The sequence below is a fragment of the Aphelocoma coerulescens genome, chromosome 23 (genome assembly GCF_041296385.1).
Source record: "Aphelocoma coerulescens isolate FSJ_1873_10779 chromosome 23, UR_Acoe_1.0, whole genome shotgun sequence".
NCBI classification, from domain to species: Eukaryota; Metazoa; Chordata; class Aves; order Passeriformes; family Corvidae; genus Aphelocoma; species Aphelocoma coerulescens.
Genome location: NC_091036.1, coordinates 5,510,994 through 5,537,097, shown reverse-complemented (window position 1 = coordinate 5,537,097; position 26,104 = coordinate 5,510,994). Strand labels below are relative to the sequence as shown.

Below are 26,104 nucleotides of genomic sequence, written 5' to 3'. Positions count from 1 at the left end.
CTCATTGTGCCTGAATTCCAGAGCCTGGGAGACTTGATCCTTGGCTTTTGCAAGCTGGAGTGAGGAGTCCTTCCCGTCAGGAATTGATCCCCCGCTGCCATCCCTCCTCCAGCACTGCTGAGGGTCACCCCAGAGGTTTTTCAAAGCACAACCTCTATTCCTATTTCGTTTTTCCAGTCTCCTCCTGGCATGGAATTTTCACCCACCACGGCAAACTGGAGCCAGTTCCATCCCTTCATCAACACTCATTACCTAACAGGGGAGGCAGAGCAGTGGCCAAGGTCTGTGAGGGTTTTTTGGGGGGTTTTGTGGCTTTTTGTGGACTTTTTTTCATTTTTCCTCTTTGGCTACAATATTCTCTGCTAAATACAAGCTTTGCAAATTCTGCTTTTCACTGCAAACCCAAACAGGTCCACAACCAAGATTTTGTTTCTGCCCAGACTGGTGGCAAAATCTTTCCTTCCTAATCAGGTCTGGGCAGTCTCAGGACACATCTGGACCCTCTGCCCTGGTGGGATCACGGCACTGAGGTGTCTCAGCACAGCCCCAGCACCTGTTCGGGTCCAGGCAGGAAAATGAACACAAATCCTCTTGAATCACCAATTCCAGGATGTTGTTATGTGTATTCCTAGGATTAAACAAATATCTGGAGCAGCCACAGGAAAAGCTTTGCAGTGTCTTAGTGTGTCCAAAGCCTGGTTTTCCTGGGTTCTGCTCCCCACAAATGATTTGTCCTTAACAATCACTGTTCCACGTGAAAATCCTAAATAAAACCCAAAAATTCTCTAATGAAAGAGGAAACTGGAGCAATAAAGCTGCTTTATTCTGGTGTCTCTGCCTGCAGAGGCCCCACAGAAGTGGTGGTGGATTAAACCCGACTCCGTGTGGGAGAAAGAATCGATGGATGTGTCCCACCCCAGCCCTGCCCTGTGTTTATTCCAGCACTTCTATCCCAGATTTCCCTGGACCCAGGTGACCTATTTTGATGCAGGATGTAGGTAATCCAGGGACATGAGCAAACACTGTGCTGACTTCAGATAAATGGCCTCGATTCAAAGTGAATTTTATAAATGACCTAGCCCAAGTGGGACAGAGCTGCCTTTATGTGCATTTTAACACAATGCACCCCTTAAGGCACTTGGACTGAACAGCATCAATTCCACATTTGAATGTAATTCCTGGGGAGGATCTGGAAAGAACACAGGGAAAAAAAAAAAAAAAAAAAAAAAAGAGGCTAAATAAACCAAATCAGGGGAAGAGCAAAAGAGTTTTATTTGTAGCTCCTGAACTCTGGGAACTGGGGAGGCTGAAAAGTCTCTTAGGCTGAATTATTGCGATAATAAAGCACCTGCTGAAGGGACCTGTGACTGCTGGAATGAAATTATTTCATTGCCCCAGAATAATCACCAGGGCACGTTCTCTTTGGAGAGCAGAGGAAAGAAGGGAAGGGAGAGTGGGAGAGATAAATGGGATGCAAATCACCCTCTCGGCTCGCAGGGAGAGCCGGGACACGAGAGGAGCGAGGCTGGTGGGACAAACGGAGCTGATTCCCCAGGCTGAGGTCGCTGCAGAACACCCTGTGATGGAGGGGAATTGGGAAGCACCTTCTGTCCAGGCTGCATTTCACCAGGAGCTTCCACAGAGCCCGACGAGTCCTCGGCCCCTCTCTGCCAGGATTAACCAGCCCAGCAATTGCACAAGTCCTAACTGCACCGGAATGACGCAATTCCAAAGTGACCCGTGTGTAACTCAGGGATGACTCCCGACTTCCAAGGCTTCTGCTCCCCCATCTTTACCTTTTTGGAAGAGACAAGTTCTACAGAAGCTGGGGCTGTTTCATAATTTAGCACTTATGCAATCGGCTACATATGAATATTTAACACTACTGGGAACTTCAATAAATCACCTTGTACTCGGAATGAGTGGTCAAAATTTCAATTTGTTTTATTCATAGTCCTGTCCTCAAGTCACAAGAATTCTGACAGGGACAGCCAAGCTCACCTCAGCCTGGCAACGACTGATTGCACCTTTTGGAAACAACCAAACACACCGCTGGGAATTTCTTTTCTTCCCAGACAAACCTGCAGAACCTTATTGCGTTTTCATCGGCTGGAGCGTAATTAATGAAGGCTTTTAAACCCACAGAACCTTTCAAATTAATGAGAAGTCCACCCAAATAAATTAGCCATGCAGTCCAAGGGCTGTGGATTTAAATAACAGTGGTTCTCCTGACAGGAACCAAGGAACAGCTGTCACAGACAATTATTTTTAGGGCTGCTACTAAACCATTTTCCCATTATGAGCTGCCACCTCACAGCGGCGAGCGGCGGCTCCACATTTTATCATGACAAAAAATCCGAGGCCTCTGCTTCCCTCCTCGGGTGTTACAGGTTTGTAAAACACTGGGTGAGAAACGGAGCCAAAATCCCGGGGCTGGAGCAAGGGCACGGCCCTGGGGGAAGGGATGTGATGTCAGCATGGCTGTGATGTCACCAGAGCTGTGACATCATCATGGCTATGACATCATCACATCCCTCCAGCCAACAAGGTTACAGGAAGAAGATCTGGCCCCTTCTGGTGGGCTTGGGAGACCACGTGGCACCACGGCACAGTGATGGCACCGCGGCACAGTGATGGCACCACGGCACAGTGATGGCACCACGGCACAGTGCTGACACCATGGCACAGTGCTGGCACCACATCATGTCCCAATATTCCGCTCCCGACTCAACCAAGACCTGCTCCATCACCACGGCCGTGACATCATCACGGTTATGACATCATCACATCCCTCCAGCCAGCAGGGTTACAGGGATCAGGCCTGGCCCCTCCCGATGGACTTTGGGAACGCGTCCCCGCTGCACAGTGATGTCACCACAGCGCCTCCCAAAATTCCATCCGTGGAGCGCTCCCAACTCATCCAAGATCTGCTCCACCACCTTGGTTATGACATCATCACATCCCTCCAGCCAACAGGATTACAGAGACCAGGCCTGGCCCCTCCCGATGGACTTCGGGAACCTCTCGTCACCACGGCCCGGCGCCGTCGCCACCGCCCGCCCCAACGTTCCATCCACGGCAGCGCTCCCACGTCAACACAAACCCGCTCCAGCACCCCAACTATGACCTCACACCCCCCTGCAGCCAATAGCCCCGCAGGGAGCCAGCCTGGCCCCCGCCCATTGGCCCCCTCAGGCTGACGTCACAGCGGCGCGGTGACGCCGGCGCGGTGGCCGGGCCCGTCGCCGCTCCGCGCTGCGCAGTGCGTCCAGCGGCCGGCGCCGAGGGGCAGCGCAGCCTCGCGCTCCTCCGCAGCCTCCCAGCAGCGCGACCGGAGGAAGCGGGGCCCAGGAGCAGAGGGAGCAGAGAGAGCAGAGAGAGCAGAGGGAGCAGCAGGAGCGGCCCAGCCCGGCCGGCCACGCGCGGCCATGGCCCGGCCGGTGAGCTCGAGGAGGGCACCCAGCACCACGATGCTGTTCCGCATCACCATCCAGAGGCCCCGCCGCCGCCTCGGCAGGGCCCGCTCCCGGCTCCGGGCCAGGAGGGGAAGGCGCGACGGGAAGAGCGTCCGCTTCAGGTCCTCGAGGCGCCCGCTGCCGCCGTTCTTCATCTTCATGGAGAAGCACCGGCGGCAGCTCCAGAGGAAGCACCCCAACTTGAGCATGACGCAGACGGCCAAGAAGCTGGGCCAGATGTGGCGCAGGCTGCCCGAAAGAGACAAGGACAGGTACAAGGACATGGCCGACCACATGAGGGGCAGGAGGAGGGCCCGCAGGAGCAGAAGCAGGGGCCTGAGGATGTCCAGCCAGAGGAGGACCCTGAGGAACATCATGGTCTCCTTCACCACCAAGGCGGCGAGCCTGCGGAATTTCCTCATGTCCTACCTGTGACCGCCGTTCCTGCCTGAGGTTGCCATTCCTACCTGAGATTGCCATTGCTACCTGAGATTGCCATTCCTGAGATTGCCATTGCTACCTGAGATTGCCATTGCTACCTGAGATTGCCATTCCTGAGATTGCCGTTCCTACCTGAGAGTGCAGTTCCCACCTGTGATTGCAGTGCCTTGGGAAGTCCCAATAAAGTTCTGAGTTGTTATTGCAGCAAACCCTGGCTCGCTGGGGTGTCTTTGGGCAGGGCAGTAATTCCGGTTTAACGGAGCCGGCGCCGTCGTGGGTGACGGGGAGGCTGAGTGGGGTGGGGATGGATGTTCCTGCACATCCACGAGGAAAACAGCCACGAGTCCTCTCCAAACCAGGAGTTAAAATAGGCTCCCTCTGCAAAGGAGGGATTTTCGTCCTCCAGCAACAGGTCCTGGAGCTGGGGAGGAGGCACAGTTAATCCAGATGGGCAAACAGGAGGGTGCAGGGAACACAGAAACACAGCTTTTCCCAGGAAAAAACCTTGGGAAGGTGCACAAACTCAGAGCCCAAACCCACACAGGTCCCTGACCCTGCTGGAGGAGCCTCAGAGAGGTTTCTCCTGTCGACCACAGCCTTTGCCCAGGTTCCTTTAGGGATGGTCACATCCCAGCAACACAAGGTCACATCCCAGAGTCCCAGTTCAACGCCACCTTTTCCCCAAGCTCCAAAAGTCTCCAGCAAACAACTCCCAAGATGTTCCTGCCCCTATTCCACACAAAAAACTCCTGAGGTGTTCCTGCCCCTATTCCACACAAAAAACTCCTGAGGTGTTCCTGCCCCTATTCCACACAAAAAACTCCTGAGGTGTTCCTGCCCCTATTCCACACAAACAACTCCCAAGATGTTCCTGCCCCTTATTCCACACAACTCCTGAGGTGTTCCTGCCCCTATTCCACACAACTCCCGAGGTGTTCCTGCCCCTATTCCACACAAACAACTCCTGAGGTGTTCCTGCCCCTATTCCACACAACTCCCGAGGTGTTCCTGCCCCTATTCCACACAACTCCCAAGATGTTCCTGCCCCTATTCCACACAAACAGCTCCTGAGGTGTTCCTGCCCCTATTCCACACAAACAACTCCCAAGATGTTCCTGCCCCTATTCCACACAACTCCCGAGGTGTTCCTGCCCCTTATTCCACACAACTCCTGAGGTGTTCCTGCCCCTATTCCACACAAACAATTCCTGAGGTGTTCCTGCCCCTATTCCACACAAACAACTCCTGAGGTGTTCCTGCCCCTTATTCCACACAAACAACTCCCAAGATGTTCCTGCCCCTATTCCACACAACTCCTGAGGTGTTCCTGCCCCTTATTCCACACAAACAACTCCCAAGATGTTCCTGCCCCTATTCCACACAATTCCTGAGGTGTTCCTGCCCCTATTCCACACAAACAGCTCCTGAGGTGTTCCTGCCCCTATTCCACACAACTCCTGAGGTGTTCCTGCCCCTATTCCACACAAACAATTCCTGAGGTGTTCCTGCCCCTATTCCACACAAACAACTCCTGAGGTGTTCCTGCCCCTTATTCCACACAAACAACTCCCAAGATGTTCCTGCCCCTATTCCACACAAACAGCTCCTGAGGTGTTCCTGCCCCTTATTCCACACAAACAACTCCCAAGATGTTCCTGCCCCTTATTCCATACAAACAATTCCTGAGGTGTTCCTGCCCCTATTCCACACAAACAACTCCCAAGATGTTCCTGCCCCTTATTCCACACAACTCCTGAGGTGTTCCTGCCCCTATTCCACACAACTCCCAAGATGTTCCTGCCCCTTATTCCACACAACTCCCGAGGTGTTCCTGCCCCTATTCCACACAACTCCCGAGGTGTTCCTGCCCCTTATTCCATGCACACTACCACACACATTCTTCAGACACCTCTAACACCAGGACACAAAGCCCGTGACCAGCAGCTCTCCCTGCTGGGAAACCTAAAATCCCGGGATACAGCCCTAGGATATGGGTACAAAGGCTGGGGATATTAAGGGAAAACTGCAAGGCCGCCATGAGCTGGTAGCAGAGTGTTTAAGTGAGCAGGGACAAGAAATCTCACTTTAATGGTTCTCCTGCCTGCACGGCCACTGGGAGCCTGACAGGATCCATCAATTAAAATCTATTCCCAGCTGCAGCAGCCGTGGCTCCAGCAGAAGGAGCAGCTATTTTTGGCACGTTACAAATATGAAGTGGTCAGAGAGGCCCCAGATATCACCCAGGCAATTACGCTTTTCACGGAATCTTCGCGTGCCCCCATCCCTCAGCCCGTGGACGCCATAAACAAGCGGCACTCAGGCAAAATCAGGCTCAGGGGAAGCTGGAGCACGGGTTCCACTCGATTGAACCCATCACACAGGGCTGGTCCTGAGGAATGGCTCCAAGTTCCCGCAGCTCTGCCTGCAAACATCCACTTTTTACAAACACACCCCAGTAAACTCCCCAGTCTGGCCATTCCCGCCAGTCCCTTCAGCTGAAACGCCACCTGAGAGGCTGAAGGACAACTCTGCCAGCTCAGGACACACCGTAAAATTCCAGTTATCTGCAGCAGGAAATCTTCTAGCGAGAGGAAAACAGGAAGGGATGGGAAACAGTGCACTGGAAATTAGTAGTTATCCACCTGGATGTGTTTCCCACTAATGGTGTGGAGACTGGAGATGGAAATAACTGTGAGAGCAAAGCATTAACAAGGAGAAATAACAGTTTGGGAGATGCCTTCCAGCAGCAGAGAGGAAACAATGATCCTGGAAGAGCTGCAGGCAGCTGATGGAGGAGGGGGGTAAGTGATAAATATGGATATTATGGGGGGAACGTGTCCCGGGGGCCTGGGGTGGGTTCCTTCCTCTGCTTTCCACGCTGTAGTTAAAACCTGCAATAAACCAACTGCAGAAAATGGTTTCTCTGGGTATTGGCACAATTTTGGCTCGTTGGGAGCCTCAGCACCTTTTTCATGTGCTCAGAACTAATGTTAATGGCATTGTTACAGACCCAGGAATGTAATTTTTATCCTAGTGCTGCCTGTCTCGTCACTGCTCAGGGAAAAATGAGTTCAAAACACCTTGGGAACTGCCTGGACAACGTTCCCTTCAGGTCAGCTGAATGGATTCACCTGAGAGCTGTCCAGGATGGGATTTGCTGTCCCTGCCCTCTCCATGTAGGGGCTTCAAAGGGGACGAGTTTCAGAGCAGAAGGGAAAAGCCAGGAGTGACAGATCCACTTTGAAATCCCTCTGAAATCCACTTCCCTGTGCTTGACCAGGGGCACAAACACACATCTGCCACCACAGGCGTTGGCTCACAGCTACGTGACGCATTCAGAACTTCAAAGTTTGGGTAAACAACCCAGAATTTCCTGTACTCCCCCACACCCAGACTGAAAAAATCCAATTATTGAGCACAAAACCACGAAGTCCCAGCACGGAGACGTGGCTGCTGCACTCGCAGTCCCATCGACAGCACGAGAGCTGTGCCTCTGCAGAGATCCCCTCTCGTTCAGAGGCAACAGTGGCACTCCAGCCCACCTCCCTCCTCCAGCTCCACTCTCCTCACCCCAGCAATTTCCATCTTTGCGTGCACAAGATGCTCTTGTGCCGCAGCAAGAGCAGGGGAAGCACTGGAGGACTCATGAACAGATTTGTTTCACAGATTTCTCTGCAGTGGTGCTCCCACACGTGGCCTTGTCGGTGTTCATGGATACAGCGGGAATATCCCACAGCTTGGCACCAAAACAAAGCCCCCAAAGCAACCCCTGCAATTCCTCCTCGAGGCTGCAGTGAGGATTTGAGCCTTTGAAGGTGCTGCTTTGGGGTTGAGGCTGTGTCTGTGGCCCCAGAGGGTGATGAGAGTCACCCCAGTGAATCCCAAGAGCAAGAAGTGACATTGGAGGGGGACCCTCTTCTCTCTTCTCACTCTTCAAACTCAAAAGGTTTTTGGGACCAATCCCCAGCAGCCAAACCCCCACTTAGGAACAGATTCATTCTGGATGACTGGGAGGCTTTGCAGGCTCCTTGTCACACATTAACTGAGATGTTACAACTTCAACACCCTTAGAAAAATCAGAGGCTGGAAGAGTTCTCTGCTCATTAACTGCCTGCCAAAGGATCCTCCCGGTTTCAAGAATCAATAACCTGCTTTTGTTCACAGCTTGATTTTAATGGCACCAAAAGCCACGGCGGCACAAGGCGCTGAGAGCCACCAGGACCACGGCGAGGGGAACAACAGCTCGGCTCTTTGAAGCCCATCTTGCAAGCAGGAAGGCACAGATTGAGCACCTCAGAGCTCACCCCCATCTGCACAGCTCGGGGAGAGGCAGCCCAGCCTGCCCCCCTTGTTAGCTCTGATTTACATCCCAGCTCACCGCAGGAACGAACTCATCCCCGCAGCCGGCACACGGCGCTCCCAACGCCGTTTTCCAGGCTCTCCTATTCCCAGCAGCAGCACAGATGATGCCCCCTGCCCTGCAGTCCACAGTTTTCCAGGCTCTCCTATTCCCAGGAGCAGCACAGACGATGCCCCCTGCCCTGCAGTCCTTGGGGAGGGGGAATCCCCAGTCCCAGTTTGAGGGCAGATAATGGAACGGGTCTTCCAGCGTGCGCCACCCCCACCCAACTCCAAGCCCATCTGTTCCTTTTAGTTCCCCCCCCCACCCAAAAAGCAGCAGCTGAGTTCTCAGAAGTGCAATTGGAGCAGCAGCTTGACAGACCCAGTTTTGGCTTTCCCAGGATTCATCCTTTACGTTGATCAAGTGCGGGTTTGCTTGGGAACTTCCTCGTTTCACTTAAAGCCACAACATTCCAGTTCCATCAGGCAGAGATGGGAGCTGAGGTTCTCATGGGGAGGGTGTCAAATACCCCAGGAATGTGTGAAACACCCCAGAATGTGTCGAACACCCCAAATTAAGAACATCTACGTTATGTCAGGGGTTACATGATCTTTTTTTCACAGATTTCTCTGCAGTGGTGCTCCCACACGTGGCCTTGTCGGTGTTCATGGATACACCGGGAATATCCCACAGCTTGGCACCAAAACAAACCCTCCAAAGCAACCCCTGCAATTCCTCCTCGAGGCTGCAGTGAGGATTTGAGCCTTTGAAGGTGCTGCTTTGGGGTTGAGGCTGCGTCTGTGCTGATCTTTAAGACCCATTCCAACCCAAACCATCCTAGGGTCAAAAAAATATTCGTTTCTTTTCTACGTGAAAAATAAAACCATCATCAGATTACCCCAAAGGAGACCCCAGCCCCCAGGTAAAATGGGATTGATGATGGTTAAGAAATTGCTTGATTTGACAAAGTTCATTTTCTACCCCTTCCCCATCAGCTGCACAGTCCCAGTGGCTGCTGATCAAGTTGGATGTGACTGAGATGGGGATGGCCAAGCTGCCATCCTCAAACTGGGGATGAATTTATTTGGATGATCCACGCTATTGGCTGCACCAGGAGGGTGAAGATGGGCACACACACACACATAAACACCCCGATGGAATCATGGAATAACCCGAGTATCACGGAATATCCTGGAAGGGACACAACAAGGATCACCAATGTCCAACTCCTGGCCTGCACAGACACCCCAACAACCCCACCCTGTGCCTGGGAGCGTGGGAAGAGAAGAACACTCACCCCACTCAGTCCCAGCAAGGCTTACATGGCCAGGGGTGACCCCAATCCTTGAGGAACCACAGCAAAGCTCCCTGCCTGCCTTAATGCCGGTGCTGGGCGAGCCCCAGCCCTGCCTCCCAGACACAAAAATCACATCGATCCTTCCTCGCTGGGAGACCAAAGCTCTGGGAGGGCTGGGCAGGCCTGAGCATCACAACCTGAGCTGAGCAGGGCTGGGGCCACTCCAGGCCCCGGTGCTCCATGGCTTTCTTGGGAAGATGAGGAGCCCTCGACACCCGAGTGAGTGCAGAGATCCGAGGGAGAACTGCACAAGGGCAAAATGTCCTTTTCAAGAAGCCTCTGTGGGTGACAGTAACACGAGGTGAAGTCTTTCCAGCTGCAAGGAACTCTTGAGGGGGGTTCTGCTTTGTTGTTTCCTGCTTTTTCCAGCTGCTTTCCTTCTGCCCTTTGCTGCTCCGAGCTTCTCTTCCTCCCCCAGCTCCTCGGAGATCAACGTGCACCTTCTGCCCTCAGTCCCCTCAGCTGATGGGGGTCAGGGCACTGCCCACTCGCCTATCATTCCCTATTTCCCAGGGTCTGAACAGATTAAAAATCCTGGAACCTTCTCCAGTCTGAAAGGAAGCAGAATTCTGGGAAAGGCAGCAGACACGGAGTTCACTTTCTGCTGGGGAAAAAAAAAATCCACCTTCACAACACGGGGTCAGTGATGATCCGGCATTAATGAGGTGGGAGATGGGACAGAGCCCTGCACAAACCTCTGGGAGCAGCTGAGGGACCTCACGGGCACATTCCCACCCTGAGGGAGGCTGGAAAAGGGGAAAATTTATCCAGTTCAGAGGGAAACACCACATCCTGCCCCGGGGGAGGAGGGATTCCATGGAGCTGGCAGAGCCCTGACCTCCTGGACCAGGCCAGATGTGCCAGCAGGGTCACGTGGCAGGACACAACCAGCTGCAGCCAGCCTGGAATTCTCTGGAATTCCACGTGTTCTGGGAAGATCTGAGCCCCTCCTGTGCAGGACTTCCAGGAATTCCACATGTTCTAGAGGATCTGAGCACTTCCTGTGCAGGATCTCTTGGAATTCTCTGGAATTCCACATGTTCAAGGAGGATCTGAGCACCTCCTGTGCAGGATCTCCTGGAATTCGCTGGAATTCCACATGTTCTGGGAGGATCTGAGCCCCTCCTGTGCAGGACCTCCTGGAATTCTCTGGAATTCCACGTGTTCTAGAGGATCTGAGCACCTCCTGTGCAGGATCTCCTGGAATTCGCTGGAATTCCACATGTTCTGGGAGGATCTGAGCATCTCCTGTGCAGGACCTCCTGGAATTCTCTGGAATTCCACGTGTTCTAGAGGATCTGAGCACCTCCTGTGCAGGACTCTCCTGGAATTCTCTGGAATTCCACATGTTCTGGGAGGATCTGAGCCCCTCCTGTGCAGGACTCTCCTGGAATTCTCTGGAATTCCACGTGTTCTAGAGGATCTGAGCACCTCCTGTGCAGGACTCTCCTGGAATTCTCTGGAATTCCACGTGTTCTAGAGGATCTGAGCACCTCCTGTGCAGGATCTCCTGGAATTCTCTGGAATTCCACGTGTTCTGGGAGGATCTGAGCCCCTCCTGTGCAGGACCTCCTGGAATTCTCTGGAATTCCACATGTTCTGGGAGGATCTGAGCCCCTCCTGTGCAGGACCTCCTGGAATTCTCTGGAATTCCACATCTTCTAGAGGATCTAAGCACCTCCTGTGCAGGACTCTCCTGGAATTCTCTGGAATTCCACATGTTCAAGGAAGATCTGAGCACCTACTGTGCAGGATCTCCTGGAATTCTCTGGAATTCCACATGTTCAAGGAGGATCTGAGCACCTCCTGTGCAGGACCTCCTGGAATTCTCTGGAATTCCATGTGTTCTAGAGGATCTGAGCCCCTCCTGTGCAGGACCTCCTGGAATTCTCTGGAATTCCACATCTTCTAGAGGATCTAAGCACCTCCTGTGCAGGACTCTCCTGGAATTCTCTGGAATTCCACATGTTCAAGGAAGATCTGAGCACCTCCTGTGCAGGATCTCCTGGAATTCTCTGGAATTCCATGTGTTCTAGAGGATCTGAGCCCCTCCTGTGCAGGACCTCCTGGAATTCTCTGGAATTCCACATGTTCAAGGAGGATCTGAGCCCCTCCTGTGCAGGACCTCCTGGAATTCTCTGGAATTCCACATGTTCTGGGAGGATCTGAGCCCCTCCTGTGCAGGACCTCCAGGAATTCTCTGGAATTCCACATGTTCTGGGAGGATCTGAGCCCCTCCTGTGCAGGACCTCCTGGAATTCTCTTGAATTCCACATGTTCAAGGAGGATCTGAGCCCCTCCTGTGCAGGACCTCCTGGAATTCCACATCTTCTAGAGGATCTGAGCACTTCCTGTGCAGGACCTCCAGGAATTCTCTGGAATTCCACGTGTTCTAGAGGATCTGAGCCCCTCCTGTGCAGGATCTCTTGGAATTCTCTGGAATTCCACGTGTTCTAGAGGATCTGAGCCCCTCCTGTGCAGGACCCCACTGCTCAGAGACCCCTCAGCTCCAGCCCCGTGCAGTGACAGCTTTATTTGTGCTGCTGCCTTGAAATCAACGCCTGGAGCAGCCTCAGAGCAGCCAAATCCAGCAGGAAATTCCCAGAATTTTCCACAGTTCAGATGAACTCTCTCCCCCTTCAATCAATAAAGTGTCTTTAAGAGCCACTTCCAAGCAGGATGTTGCTGATGGTGTTTGAGGAGTGCAGCCCTGCTCCAGATTTTTTTCCCTGGATTGGATAAATTTGGGATAAATTCAATCCGGCTTTGCTGGGAAGAGTCTTCAAGCCACCAACTCTGCAAACTCTGACCTCTCCTCATCCAGGGGAATTTTTTAGAGCTCTGCCAGGTCAGGTTCTGGTCTCAGATTCCACAAGGAAATAATTCCCATTGCTTTTACTGCTCCCCATGAACTGCTTTGGGATCGCAGGGGAAATATTTAAGGGGGGTAAGAAACACGAAAATTCACGTTCCAAATGTTTCAGGCTGGTTTATCCTCCAGTCAAGGAAACCTCCCATCTTCAGGATACAACCACGAGCCCAGCCAAGGCTTTTACATGCCCAGAGCAGCTTGTTCTGAATGACATTTTTAGAAGGAAAACCTAAAAAAAACCCAATTTGGAACCTCCCGTATTTCACAGCAACGAACACCTTGGAGTCAGTGGAGCCTTGCTTGTCTTTCCCAGAGATTTGCTGCAGTCTTCCCGAGATTTAGGAAGATGGATTCTCGGCAATTTGGCAGAAAAAAACCAAAATAAGTTACTTTCCTGGCAACTTGCTAAAATCAGGACTTGCATAAAGGAAGGGGAAAAACGCCAAAAGCGAAGCGAGGCCTGGCATCCACAGCAAATGCAGAATCCGAGAGTTTGTCCCTTTGGACTCAATTAGTCCAAATTTCCAAAGAATGACACCCATAAAGATGCTAAACATTAACAAAACTTCTGCTAACTTGCCTCAAAATGAATTTTAATTGCAAGCTGTTTGATACATTACAAAATTTAATGAGGGTTTTATGCTGCCCACAGAAATTCCGATATATTAATTTCAGGCTGAAAAATCTATAGTTCCTTAAAAGCTGGAGAGAAAAAATAATCAATGACAGAATGTTCTGAATGCCAATCACTGAGATTGTTCTGCTTTGAGTTTCTGGGGGGGCAGATGCTGAGCACAGCCCCTCCTGCTTCAATTTCTGCTTTTAAAAGGGTTTTCTGAGGGAATGTGGCAACGCAGATCATGGAATTGGCAAGGTTGGAAAAGACTTTTAGGATGATCAAGTGCAGCCATCAGACTCAGGAGCTTTTCCTCTCTTAAACTGGAGATGAGGCTCAAATCAGAGGGTGAAGTGGCCGAGTTTAAAAAGAGCAGCAGATTTTTCCTCAGCTTCCCTCAGCCTGTGCTCATCAAACCAACCAGAGAGAGCTGCCCAGTCCAGGGTGATTCCCTGGAATCAGGAGCCACTTCCCAAGCACAGCTCACCCCAAGGAACCAGGGGGCCTCCCCAAATCCCGGGGTTGAGCTGGAACAGGGATCCAGGCACTCCTGGCACTGCTCGCAACCAGGAAAAGGCAAAGCCAGGGAGATTTCACTGGGAACGTCCCAGTTTGCACCGGGACAGCAGAACTGGCAGCAGCAACAGCGGGTGTGGGCACCCAGCTGGGCACAGAACACACCTGGGCACAGAACACACCTGGGCACAGAACACAGCACCCACCAGGGCACAGAACACACCTGGGCACAGAACACAGCACCCAGCAGGGCACAGCACCCAGCAGGGCACAGAACACACCTGGGCACAGAACACACCTGGGCACAGAACACAGCACCCACCTGAGCACAGAACACAGCACCCAGCTGGGCACAGAACACACCAGGGCACAGAACACACCTGGGCACAGAACACAGCACCCACCTGAGCACAGAACACAGCACCCAGCTGGGCACAGAACACACCTGGGCACAGAACACAGATGGGCACAGCACACATCACCCACCATGCACAGCACCCACCTGAGCACAGGACCCAGCTGGGCACAGAACACACCTGGACACAGGGTACAGCACCCACCTGAGCACAGGACACACCTGGGCACAGAACACAGCACCCAGCAGGGGACAGCACCCAGCAGGGCACAGAACACACCTGGGCACAGAACACACCTGGGCACAGCACCCAGCTGGGCACAGAACACACCTGGGCACAGAACACAGCACCCAGCATGGCACAGAACACACCTGGGCACAGAACACAGGACCCACATGAGCACAGCACCCACCTGAGCACAGGACCCAGCTGGGCACAGAACACACCTGGGCACAGAACACAGCACCCAGCATGGCACAGAACACACCTGGGCACAGAACACAGGACTCACCTGAGCACAGCACCCACCTGAGCACAGCACCCAGCTGGGCACAGAACACACCTGGACACAGGGCACAGCACCCACCTGAGCACAGGACACACCTGGGCACAGCACCCACCTGGACACAGGGCACAGCACCCAGCAGGGCACAGGGCACACCTGGGCACAGAACACACCTGGACACAGAACACACTGGGCACAGGCTTTACCTGCTCCAGCACCCACCTGAGCCAGCATCTAGCTGGGCACAGCATCCATGTGGATGCTGCACCCACCTGGGCATGGCATCGACCTGGGGACAGCACCCACCTGGATACGGGATCCAGCTGGGCACAGCACCCAGCTGGGCACAGCACCCAGCGGCCCAGCAGCAGCAGAAGCGAGTCCAAAGGAGCAGCAGGGAGCCCTGGGCATCCCCAGGTCCCTCCTGCCCATCCCAGCCTGGGACCCTCCCTGGGGCAGGACCCCGAGTCCGGGGCTGAGGGGAGCTCCCTGTTCCATCAGCTGGGTCCTGCCCCACGGCCCCGAATCAGCTCTGCCATCCCCAGCCTCCCCCTCAGCCACCACAGAGCAGCTCTGAAACCTCTTTCAAGATCTCCCTCTCGTTTCCCCTTGCCTTTGATTCACTTCCAGGCTCCAGAAATTCCAGGGTGGCTTTGAACAAATATCCTTTGGTTTTTAAACTCACACAAAGCAAAAAAAGGGGCAAAAAACCCCAATCCTCTCTGAACACTCCCCTTCCCACCGGGCTGTTGGGAGCACAGGGCACTGCTCCAGGATCAATGGGAGGAATTTATTCTCTCACATTACACAGGGAACAACCTGATTTCCAAATTCCTTCGTGCCAACTTCCAGCCTGAAGCACTTTTGATATTTTTTTTTCCCCTTTTAAGAACAGCTGACGTATCAAAACCAGGTTTTTCTAAGAGAAAAGCACAAGCTAAGGCCCATTATTATAATTGAAGCTATTAATTACCTTTATGCCTTTCTTTTTTAAGGGAGATCTTTAATGCAGGTAATTCCAGCTAAAAGAGCTAATTTGAGCTGCTCCATCATTTAAAGGATGATTATAAAATTAATTTGGAAAGAGTGGGAGAAAGACAAAGGGACAAAGGAGAGCAGGAAGAGATGGGAATTCCCCCTGTGCTCCAACTGGGAATTATCAAAGGAATGGAACTGCTTTAAAAGCATGGAAAGGGCTGATGGAGTTTTCAGGTTTTATAACAGTTTATTGGATTTCCCAGAGAAGCTGTGGATGTTCCATCCCTGGAAGTGTCCCAAGCCAGGCTGGATGGGACTTGGAGCACCCTGGGACAGTGGAAAGGTTGGATGGGATGGGAATGGATGGGCTTGGAGCTCCCTTCCAACCCAAACCCTCCCAGTATGCCAGAACTTTACAGATTCAGGTGTCACTGCTCTTTTACAGATGGAGAAATGGACTCGGGAAGGAATATTGGGAAGGAATTCCTGCCTGGGAGGGTGGGCAGGCCCTGGCACAGGGTGCCCAGAGCAGCTGGGGCTGCCCCTGGATCCCTGGCAGTGCCCAAGGCCAGGCTGGATGGGGCTGGGAGCAGCCTGGGATAGGGGAAGGTGTCCCTGCCCTTTGCAGGGGGTGGAACAAGATGAGTTTTAAGTTCCCTTCCAACCCAAACCACTTCATGATTCTGTGGGAATTCCAGCCAGGAAAGCAGGCCTTGGACATGAATTGTCAACAGCATTTTGTTTATTCCTAATCCTCCAATATTTACTGATGCCCCAGGCATTTTCCTGATCCCCACTCCCAAATCCAGCCACAAGAAAGGTCCCTGGGAGGCAAAAATCAACCAATCCCTGCTGAAAACCAGCCAAGAGTGTCAGAGCCAGGCCCAGCAGGAGCTAAAGAGATCCCGACCTGCCAGGACAGAACAGAACTGTGCCAAGGAGCAAAACTCAGCAATTCCCTAGATCCAGCCCCAGGAGCTGCCTCCATCTGGGCTTTGGGCAGCCTGATCTGAGCTCAGATCCTCGGCTTAAGTGCCTGTGTTTAACAGCTGATGGGACCAGATTTCAGTCTGGGAGACAAAACCATCCCCGTGCCAGGAGCCAGCAGCAGTGGCAGCTCCCAGGGCAGGCAGGAAAACACTGGATTTTGAAGCTTGTGGAATTCATGATTGTCACAGAAATCCCTCCCATTCCTGCCTGACAGCTCATTCTCAGGTTTGGGACTAATTCCTTAAGGAAACAGCAAGCCCTTGAAAGGCAAATCTGCCCCCGAGGATGCTCAGCTGGGGTTTCACCCCTCAGATCTGACCCTGCTCGGGTGAGGCTGCATTAAACAAACCCCAAGTGCTGTTGGGCAATTCCCTCTCCCTTCAGGAATCCAGCAGCTCCCCTGTGAACAGCTCACAGATCCAGAACAGAAAACAGACCCTGCACTTCCCTGCTCATCCCACTGATCCCTGCCAGGGCACCTTTAGCTTTTAAAGCAGCAGCAGCAAAGCAAACAACAGAACAGGGGTCATTTTCTGCCACATGAACTGCAGGGTTGGGACTCAAGGCCAAGAGGCCCCCAGGCCTGGACTAGAGCTGGAAAACTTAGAAGTTTGGCTAAATAATAAATAGATAGATACGGGTTTGTACTCCAGATGTGTCAAGACACAGAGATCCCAGGTATTCATACAAATACAACAGACTGCAGTGAAAACTCACCAGGGTTAACAAATAGCAGCTCTGAAAACACCACAGGAGTAACAAACACAACAGCCCAGCTCTGAAAACACCACAGGAGTAACAAATACCAGCTCTGAAAACACAATTCCAACTCTAAACTCCAGAAGCTTTTCCATGCCACACTTTGCTTCCTCTGCCCTATCCAGAGGAACCGCACCGACACACGTCAGCGTTTCCCTGCTCTTCGAAACGCTGACATTTTCCTCCCCTGAGGCCCAGACATCCCCCCAAAACATCATTTTAACAGCAGAGGGATGAATTCAGCACGCAATGGATCCATCAGGGGTGGTTCCCACCTCCAGGGAGAGAGGGAAAGCGAGCCCAGGGAAGGGGCGCGCGCTGGGATCCGGGGAGCAGCGAACCCAGCCAGGCAAACCCAGCAGGCAAAGAGCATTTAAACCAGATTTTGTGAGGCAGCCGACATCTGAAAACGAATGATTCCACCCCTGGAACAACTTGTAAATAGGAGGAAAACATCCCAGAGTGGGGCCTGGAGAAAGCCCAGCAGGGAGAGGCCTTTGAAAGCAGCCGAGGCGTCTGCGCCGCTCCCTTTGAAGCTGCTGATAAGGAGCGCTGTAGAACACGACTCTTATCAGCTCTGGCAGACACATCCTGACACCAAAACGCAGCTCCCTGAGCGAGCTGGATCCCAGTGCAAAGGGAGACCTCCCCACACGGGCACAGCTGCAGAGAACGGCGCCGCAGCCTCCCAAAAATGACAGGAATTGGTGTCTGAACATGGGAAAACGCAGCGGGAAGGCAGAGACAGCTCCTGAACACCTCGGAGGGAAGGCACTGATCTTTCCCACCAACACGTGTCCAAATGCTTGCTTCAGCTGGGAGAATCGGTGTTCCACTGTGACAGGTGTTTTAAAGAGCATCCCAGATTTCCAACTTTTGACAACCCCTGCTCTCACTTTGAGCCTCCTTGCCCTGCCAAACCCGGGTGTTATTCACTGCTTTACAGTCTGTCTTTTGGGTCACATCCTGAAGGAGGTTCCAGTATTTTTCTCAGCTTCCAGCCAGGCGTGTCAGACTCAGCCTCAAAAAACCTCTCTTCAGATTACACCTATTGAGGGTTCCTGCAAAAACCTCGATTTTTTTACTCTTCCAATGTCTTTGCAGGACAAGCACAGGAAGAAATTAAGAATTAATGACCTTCAGGGATGTTTTTTCCCTGCCAGCACCTCATCCCTTGGGATGCAGGAGCACACAGCAGTGGCCTTTCCATGGGGATCTTTGCCCCTGAGGTGACCAAATAACAAAGAAAGGACAAATTGGGATAAAAAGGGCAATGAAACCATTATCAGGGTCATGTTCAGCCTAAAAGCATCTTCTTGCCAGTCTGAATATTCATTAAAAGTTTTCCACTGTGCAGCAAATGGAATTCATCATATGAATGCCTGGAAAAGTAAGACTGGAGGGAGAGTGGGAATGGGATCTGATCCTGTTTGATTGGAACATGATGGGGAGAGCTCATGGGTCCCCTGTCCCAGGAGTTTCCCTCTCCCTGCCATGTTCCAGGGCAGGATTTGGGAAAAAGATGCTTCCCAGGAGAAGGAATGGCAGGGAAAAGTGGGTTCTGCTGGCTCCAGGTTCAGCCACGACTTTGGGTCGTGGGAAGGAGCTGAAACCTTCCCTTTCTCCCAGGAACATATACAAAAAAATCTATGGAATGCCTCCACATCCCATCTTACCCTTCCTTCCAGCATTTCCCAGTTATTTCTGCACTGCTGGGAGCTCTGGGACACTGTGGCAGCACCACCCTGCAGGAACTTCTCTGTCCAAAGCATTCCCAATCCCTGAACTTCCCAACAGCACCAAGGATGCTCAGGGATGGCTGGAATTCCCTTGGGAAGCCATCAGCTCTGCCTCCCAGCATCCAGGGCTCCAGCAGGGAGAAACAGCTCCCTGACCTACAAATTCCTGCTCTCCACACAGAAAATCCATATTCAAGAAGGCCTGGAGGGCAGGAATTCCAAAGGCTGGAAATTCCCCACCACAGGACCTCCACTGCTCCCAGGAACTGGAACTGCTCTGGTTCCACCTTCTCCAGAATGTTCTCCGCAGGGAAGACACCTTCTAAGAGAGAAGGGGATTTGGCAGGAAGACTATTCCCTACTAAAGCGAAGTTTTAGGGCTTTGAAGCCTTTGTGGGATTAGTTTCCAATTAAAAGCATGTAAACGCTTTGGGAAGAAGAACGACGGAATTAAATATGGAAGTTGATTTTCCAGACCCCAAAGAAGACGTAACTGACATTTAAATAGGGATTTCAAAAGCCACTTCATCCACGTTTCCCAGTCCTATGGAAAAAGAAAAACATCTGAATATTCCAGATAAAGGATCCAGGAGTTCCTGCAATGGGGAAGCTCAAATCACTGCACAGGGAAAGGAAACCTTCCCATTTTTCTGGGTTTTAACTGGTGATGAAAGAAGCTCTTTCAAGACACACAAAACCCTTCCCAGCTCCAGCCTCGTGCACGCCCAGGGCAGGATAATTCTTGTCAGCTTGCAAATAAAAGTAATTACAGCCTGGACAAATTCTGCCCGAAGAGTGGCAAGTGTGAGATGAGAATCACTGGAAGCAATCTGCTTTTCAGAATCCCTGCGAGGAACAGCAGCTGCTGGGGAGGCACAGGGGGAAGAGAGAGGGACCCTCCTCAGCTCCCACCCACACTGGGGTGCTGGGAAAAGTCTGCAGGATGCTGCAGGGTTATCCCAGGAAGCTGCACAGGGAGCAGCAGCAGGGGCAGCCCCAAAAGCAGATTCCAAACCACACAGTCCTGGCTCACAGACCCTCCGGAGCCAGAGCCTTTCCATGGACTTCACAGGCAGCTCTGAGATGAAAACTGGGAGCTGAAAGCTGCAGGGCTGCCACGGCAGGATCAGAAGCTGCTTTGATATAAAGAAAAGGGGTTGGTTCATTAGGAGCCCACACTGAGGAGTTTCTCACCAGGCACCACCATGTGATGCTGTGACCCCCGGAAGGCGCAGCTCTGAGAGCACAAGGCATGGGAACAGAGTGGGGCTGGCCAGAGGGACGGGATGAGCAGCATCCAGAGGGGATCCCAGAGCATCCCAGAGCTTTAATGACTATTGGGAACCACTTAGGAGACTGATTCAGGTGGTGGGGAGGGGAGGGTCAGCTGCACGTGGTGATGAGAAAAGGGAGCTGAGAGGAGCTGCTGAAACACTGATGATGCCTTCAAAAACCTTCCCCAAACTCAGCTGTCTGCAGGAACAGGGAAAGGACAGAATGTGGGAATGAGAGAATTTCAGGAATGCTGCTCCCGGAAGGGCTGATGGCCCCAAGGGCTTTCAGGAACAGGAAAACAAGAGAGTAGTTCAGAAATGCCCCTCGTGGCTCCAGAGGGTCTCAGGAACAGGAAAACTAGAGAGAACATCAGGAGAGCTCCTGCAGAAAGGGCTGATGGCCCCAAGGGGTCTCAGGAAATGAGAGAATTTCAGAAATGTCCCTCCAGAAAGGGCTGATGGCCCCAAGGGGTCTCAGGAAATGAGAGAATTTCAGAAACGTCCCTCCAGAAAGGGCTGATGGCTCCAAGAGGTTTCCCAGCTCAGCTCCAGAAAGGAAAATAAAATCAACCAGAGGAACCTGGAATTCCAAGGTCCTTGGTTCTCCCAGGCTCACCTGGTGCATGGGAGATGCCCAACATCTGGAGCACAGTGAGGGGCCCGTGTTGCCCTCACATCTGGCACAGCTGTGCTGGAAATGTGCGAAATAATTCCCATGCACGTGCTGGGGCAGGTTCCTTTTCCAGGGAATCGCGGGACAAAGCCAAAAGGAATTCTGCACCAATTAAATGAAAAACTAGAGAAGAGAAGCTTTTGTGCAAGGGAGGAAAATGCAGCGCCAAGGCTGGAGAGGCAAAATGAAGACGAGGCACTGAGGGGGAGGAACTGAACTCAGCCAGGAATAAACTCCGTGGATTCGGCCGTTCCTCACTTGCAGCCCTGCTTCTCCCACCCCATTCCCTGAGCATGGGATTATCAGCAGAGAATCAAGGAGGAGAAACTGGTTCCCAGGGGGGAATGACAAGGGAAGGCTCAAGGAGTGGGAGGCACTTGGGGCAATGTGACAGCTGATGCAACTCTCCCAAAATAAACCCAAAAAGGCTCGGAGCGTTCTGTGATCTGAAGCCCACGACACCAGGATAAAGCAGCAACAGCAGCACAATTCCCAACGAAAATCCCAGTCCCTCCCACCCACACAAAACACAACAGGGATATAAAAGAACTGGAAAGCCTCGTTATTAAAGAAACCATCTTCATCCTAAAAGTAAACTTCCTCTCTCAGAACCAGAAACATCTCCTGAAACCCCAGAACGGCCCAGACAGTCTCTGTCAGAGTCAGGCCAGCAAGGGACTCGGGGGTTTTATCCCATGGAACCGATTCATTTGGCAGGAGCTGGGGTTTCCAGAGGGTCCCACTGGTGGAACAAACAGCCCTGGAATTGCCAGCTCTCATTCTGGGGGAAAAGGTGGTGGCAGCACCTTCCTGGTTCAACCCCACAGTGATGCCTTTTCCTGGTCTTAAAATCAAGAGTCAAATATGGTTAGAAAGGGAAAAGGGATTTTACCTTGGGATTTATTTTAAGGATCCTTAGGTGCACATGTCCAGGTCATATGCACTGAAATGCACCCCACAATGCACCCCCAAAAGATCAGGTATATCATTATAGGTGTTACTAATTAGCAGATCTATCAAAGATTCCCCAAGGAGAGGCTCAAGTGAGCCCCCCTCCCCAAGGAGCCTTCCCCTGGATGGTTCTATCTGAGTTTACAGAATGTGTTCTGGAGAGGACCTTGGGCTCTGGGGCACACTGATCCCTGGCTACGAAGCTTCTAAAATGTTGACTCTCTGAGCTTGACAAACAAGGCCAAGAATGGAGGCAAAAAGCACTGAGAATACAGGAGCTGTAGAAAGGTGTAACAGGGGTATAAAAGAAAAGGCAAAAAATCTTCGTGGCATCAACAGCACAACCCAAACTTTGCGTGGCAAACCCTGGGCTGCCTTCTTGAACTTCCACCACGCTGAAATTCCCTGCTCCAGAGGAGCTCTGCCCTGCACAAGGTGCCACCTTTCCCCTGTCCTGCCTGTCCCTGCTGCGCTGGACCCCGGAGTTATCCCCACAGACACCCGGGCTCAGCCAAACCCTGGATAGAAACTGGATTATGAGTCATTCCCACACCTCCTCTGGCAGCAGCAGCAGCAGCTCGGTGATTTATTCTGTGCCTAAGTTTAGACCCAGATCCCAGATGAGCTCTATGAGATCCAACCAAATGACAGACAGACAGGACAGGACAGACAGACAGACAGATTTCTGTGGTTTCATTTGTTAAAATGCAGCCAATAAAACCAGCCAGGGCAATGTGGGTCTGTCCCTGCCCAGGCAGAGCAAACTTTTACCATGGAGTTACTCCGAGGGGAGCTCAGAGCTCAGCCAGGGCTGCCCAGCACATCCCGGAATTCCCTGAGCCTGGAGGGGACACGGGGACGGTGGAGGGGTGACACAGGGATGACACAGGGGTGACACAGGGGTGACACAGGGATTTCAGGGGGTATGGGGTGACAGGGGTGACAGAAGGGTCCAGGTGTGACAGAGTACAGGCAGCAGAAGGTACAGGGGTGACAGAGGTGTGACAGGGAGGACAGGGGTGACACAGGGGTGACAGAAGGGTCCGGGTGTGACAGAGGGCACAGGGGTGACAGAGGGCACAGGGGTACAGGGGTGACAGAGGGGTGGCAGAAGATACAGGTGTGACAGAGGGTACAGGTGTGACACAGGTACAGATGTGACACGGGTACAGGTGTGACAGATGTGACACAGGTACAGGTGTGACACAGGTACAGGTGTGACACAGGCACAGGTGTGACAAATGTGACACAGGTACAGGTGTGACACGGGTACAGGTGTGACAGATGTGACAGAGGTACAGGTGTGACACGGGTACAGGTGTGACACAGGTACAGGTGTGACAGATGTGACACAGGTACAGGTGTGACACGGGTACAGGTGTGACAAATGTGACACAGGTACAGGTGTGACACGGGTACAGGTGTGACAGATGTGACAGAGGTACAGGTGTGACACGGGTACAGGTGTGACACAGGTACAGGTGTGACAGATATGACACAGGTACAGGTGTGACACGGGTACAGGTGTGACAGGAGTGCAGCCACCAGTGCTGAGCTGCAGGAGCCCAGTTCCTGCTGTCCCACGCTGTCCCCTCAGCCACCCCAGAGCCCCTCTGAGCACTCCCACAGGAGCAGCAGGAGCCCAGGCCAGGACTGGGGATAAGGCCCAACCTCCCCAGGCTGGGGAGGGCCCTTGGAAGGGCACACGAGGCTGGGACACCTCTGCCAGCAGGGCCCCCAGGGCCAGCCTGGGGGCTGCACACATCAGACCCATTTTGGGGTGTTTGGGTGCTCAGCCTGACAGGTTTTGGGGTGTGAGGCTCTGAGCAGGTGCCACAAGCCAGGGACCATCAGCAGCAATTCCCAACAACCTCAGCACCGGGAATTCCCAGCTCCAGCAGATCCTGACACAAAGCACACCATCAGGCCCTGGAAGGACTCGAGCTGCTCTGGGGGATTTTCCTCTTTTCCCTGGGTTTAGAGGGAGGAATTGCATTAATCCTGCCAGATCTCTCAGGGACAGAGAGAAGGGAAGAGAACCCCAAGTCTGGGAGACAAGAGAAAGTCTGGGGGTGAGGATACCAGAGAATCCCAGAATCCCAGAGTGGTCTGGGTTGAAAGGGACCCCAAAGATCATCTTGTTCCCACTGGAGCAGGTGCATTCCACACCCTGAGGACAGGGCAGGATCACACCTGGATGGGCCAAAGGAGAACAGGGCAGCTCCTGCCGTGCTTCCCATCTCCCCTCCCAGCCTGGAGACCCCAGCTCGCCCTTCCCGCTCCGCCAGGCTCATCCCAGCCTGCTCCTTCCCCCTCCTGCTCCCTGCTCAGCAGGATTTTACTCCTCACCTGTCAAGGCAATCTGGGCCCAAGGTCCCCCGACAGAGCCGTGGGAGCAGCTGAGAGAGCTGTAAATGTGTGATTTTATTAATCTGCCTCAAACAGCTCCTCCGCCCCTGCTGCTCTGCCTGGCACAGCCCTGCAGTGCCCTTTCCCTTGGAATTCTTCCTGCAGGATTCACATCCAACAGGCTGGGGAGCAAAGGAAACGCAGCTCAGGATTCTCCAGGCCGTGGGATCAATGTGAAGGCACTTAAAGCAAGCTGGCTCATAAATAAAAGCCCAAAAAAATCCATTTTTAAAGCCAGGAGGGTGAACGGTAACGCAGGTTTTTCTAAGAGCAGGTCAAGTCAAGGTTACTTGAAGTGCTGAGTTAATGGGCTCATAAATACCATCATTAGATCCCATTCCATAGCTTGGAAACTCACAGGAATTATCCTTCTGATGAAATTGAATTTTGTTTATTTGTGCCCAGCCCTGGCCGTGACTAAAACCACTCAGAATGCTCGGAAAATGAAATATTCAGCTGCGAGAGACTCCCAGAGAATTGGCTGCAAGTCTCTCTGCCCTACTACCAATAATTAAAACCAGTTTTTTCACAGGCAGAAGGGGAAAAAGGGGTTTGAGCTCCGTTTTCCTGCTGAATCACACCAGCACGGGTGAAGATGAGGTAGGAGCACCAGGTTTTTTTCCCCCTACGGGCAAAAATTATTGAGAACTGACTCATCTGAATTTAATTACCGGGCCAGCTTGGAGAGATGAAATTCCAAACAGGACTTCTTTGCAATCCCACTGGTGGGACTGCAAAGTTCCCTTCAGGAATGCTCAGTGAGGTGCCCTGGAACGGGCTGGGGGGTGTGGCTGGCTCCTGTGGATGTGGAATTCAGGGATGCACCCCAAAAAGCAGGAACAGCTTCTCCCAGGGGGGAATTCCTGCTGCTGGGGCCCGTGCTGGGCTCACTGAGGGGGCTGCCAGGGGATCCCAACAAGGGCTGAGCTGGGAGGAAAGGGAGAGTCAGGGATGCAGCACACCTGAGGGGGAGCAGGGATGCGAATCCAGCCTTATTCCCTCCAACAATCCCCCAAAGTGACACCTGTAAAACTCGGCGCCCTTAAACCCAGCTTTAAGCTCAGTTTTAAGGATTGTGCGTGCACTACAGGCCCAGCTCGAAGCCAGGCTTTCACTCCCTACAATTGGCATTTTTAAAGTTTTTTCCCCTGCTGTATTTACGAGGAGTTTATTAATTTTATTTTACTTTTTTTTCCCCAGCAGGTTCCCTCTGCCAGGCTTTGTTTTATTTTTGATATGACAAGACACAGCTCTGCTCTGGCAACACCTCCAGGCTGAATAATGTTTCTTAACCAGCTCCATCCATCTTCCCAGCCAGCACAGCTCAGTGATGCTCACTGCAGCACAAACCAGCAGTGCCCTAAAATATTAATGAATTCTAATAAAACCAGGCTGGGCTTTTTTTCATCAAACAGCAACATCTAATTTTCCAAGGGGGCCAGGGAATGGTAAACAATTGGTACGTGGTAAATGGCAACTTCCCTCCCATCAATACATCCTAAACGCTCCAGTCCCGTTCCCCCAGAGTTGCCAGCGAGGATAAATCACTCCAATAAATGGGATTTGCGACGGGATCCTCACAAATAATCACGATTTAACTCGCTGCTGATCATCCCACACAACACCTGATTATTGCAAACACTTCATAATTCCCTTGCAGAGGGAAGTTGGGTTTAAAACCAACACCCAGGACCTTCCACCTGCTGCCAGCCAGGACTTTTAACCATCTGCAGCCGAGGGCAGTTTCACCCTGTCCTTTGCTATCAGGAACACATCAAATTCCCTCTGCAGTTCCTTATGCTCCTCCCTTCAGAGCACTGGGGCAGCTCCTCAATACTGGAAATATTGGCCTTTATCCCAAATAAAAGCAA

General features: G+C 52.4%; 1 protein-coding gene across 1 annotated transcript in view; it reads right to left on the bottom strand.

Moving 5' to 3' along the window:
- The window catches only part of CSMD2 (CUB and Sushi multiple domains 2), a 368,722-nt gene that overhangs the window by 211,649 nt on the left and 130,969 nt on the right, over nt 1-26,104 (bottom strand). The gene's annotated exons all lie outside the window — the stretch shown is intronic.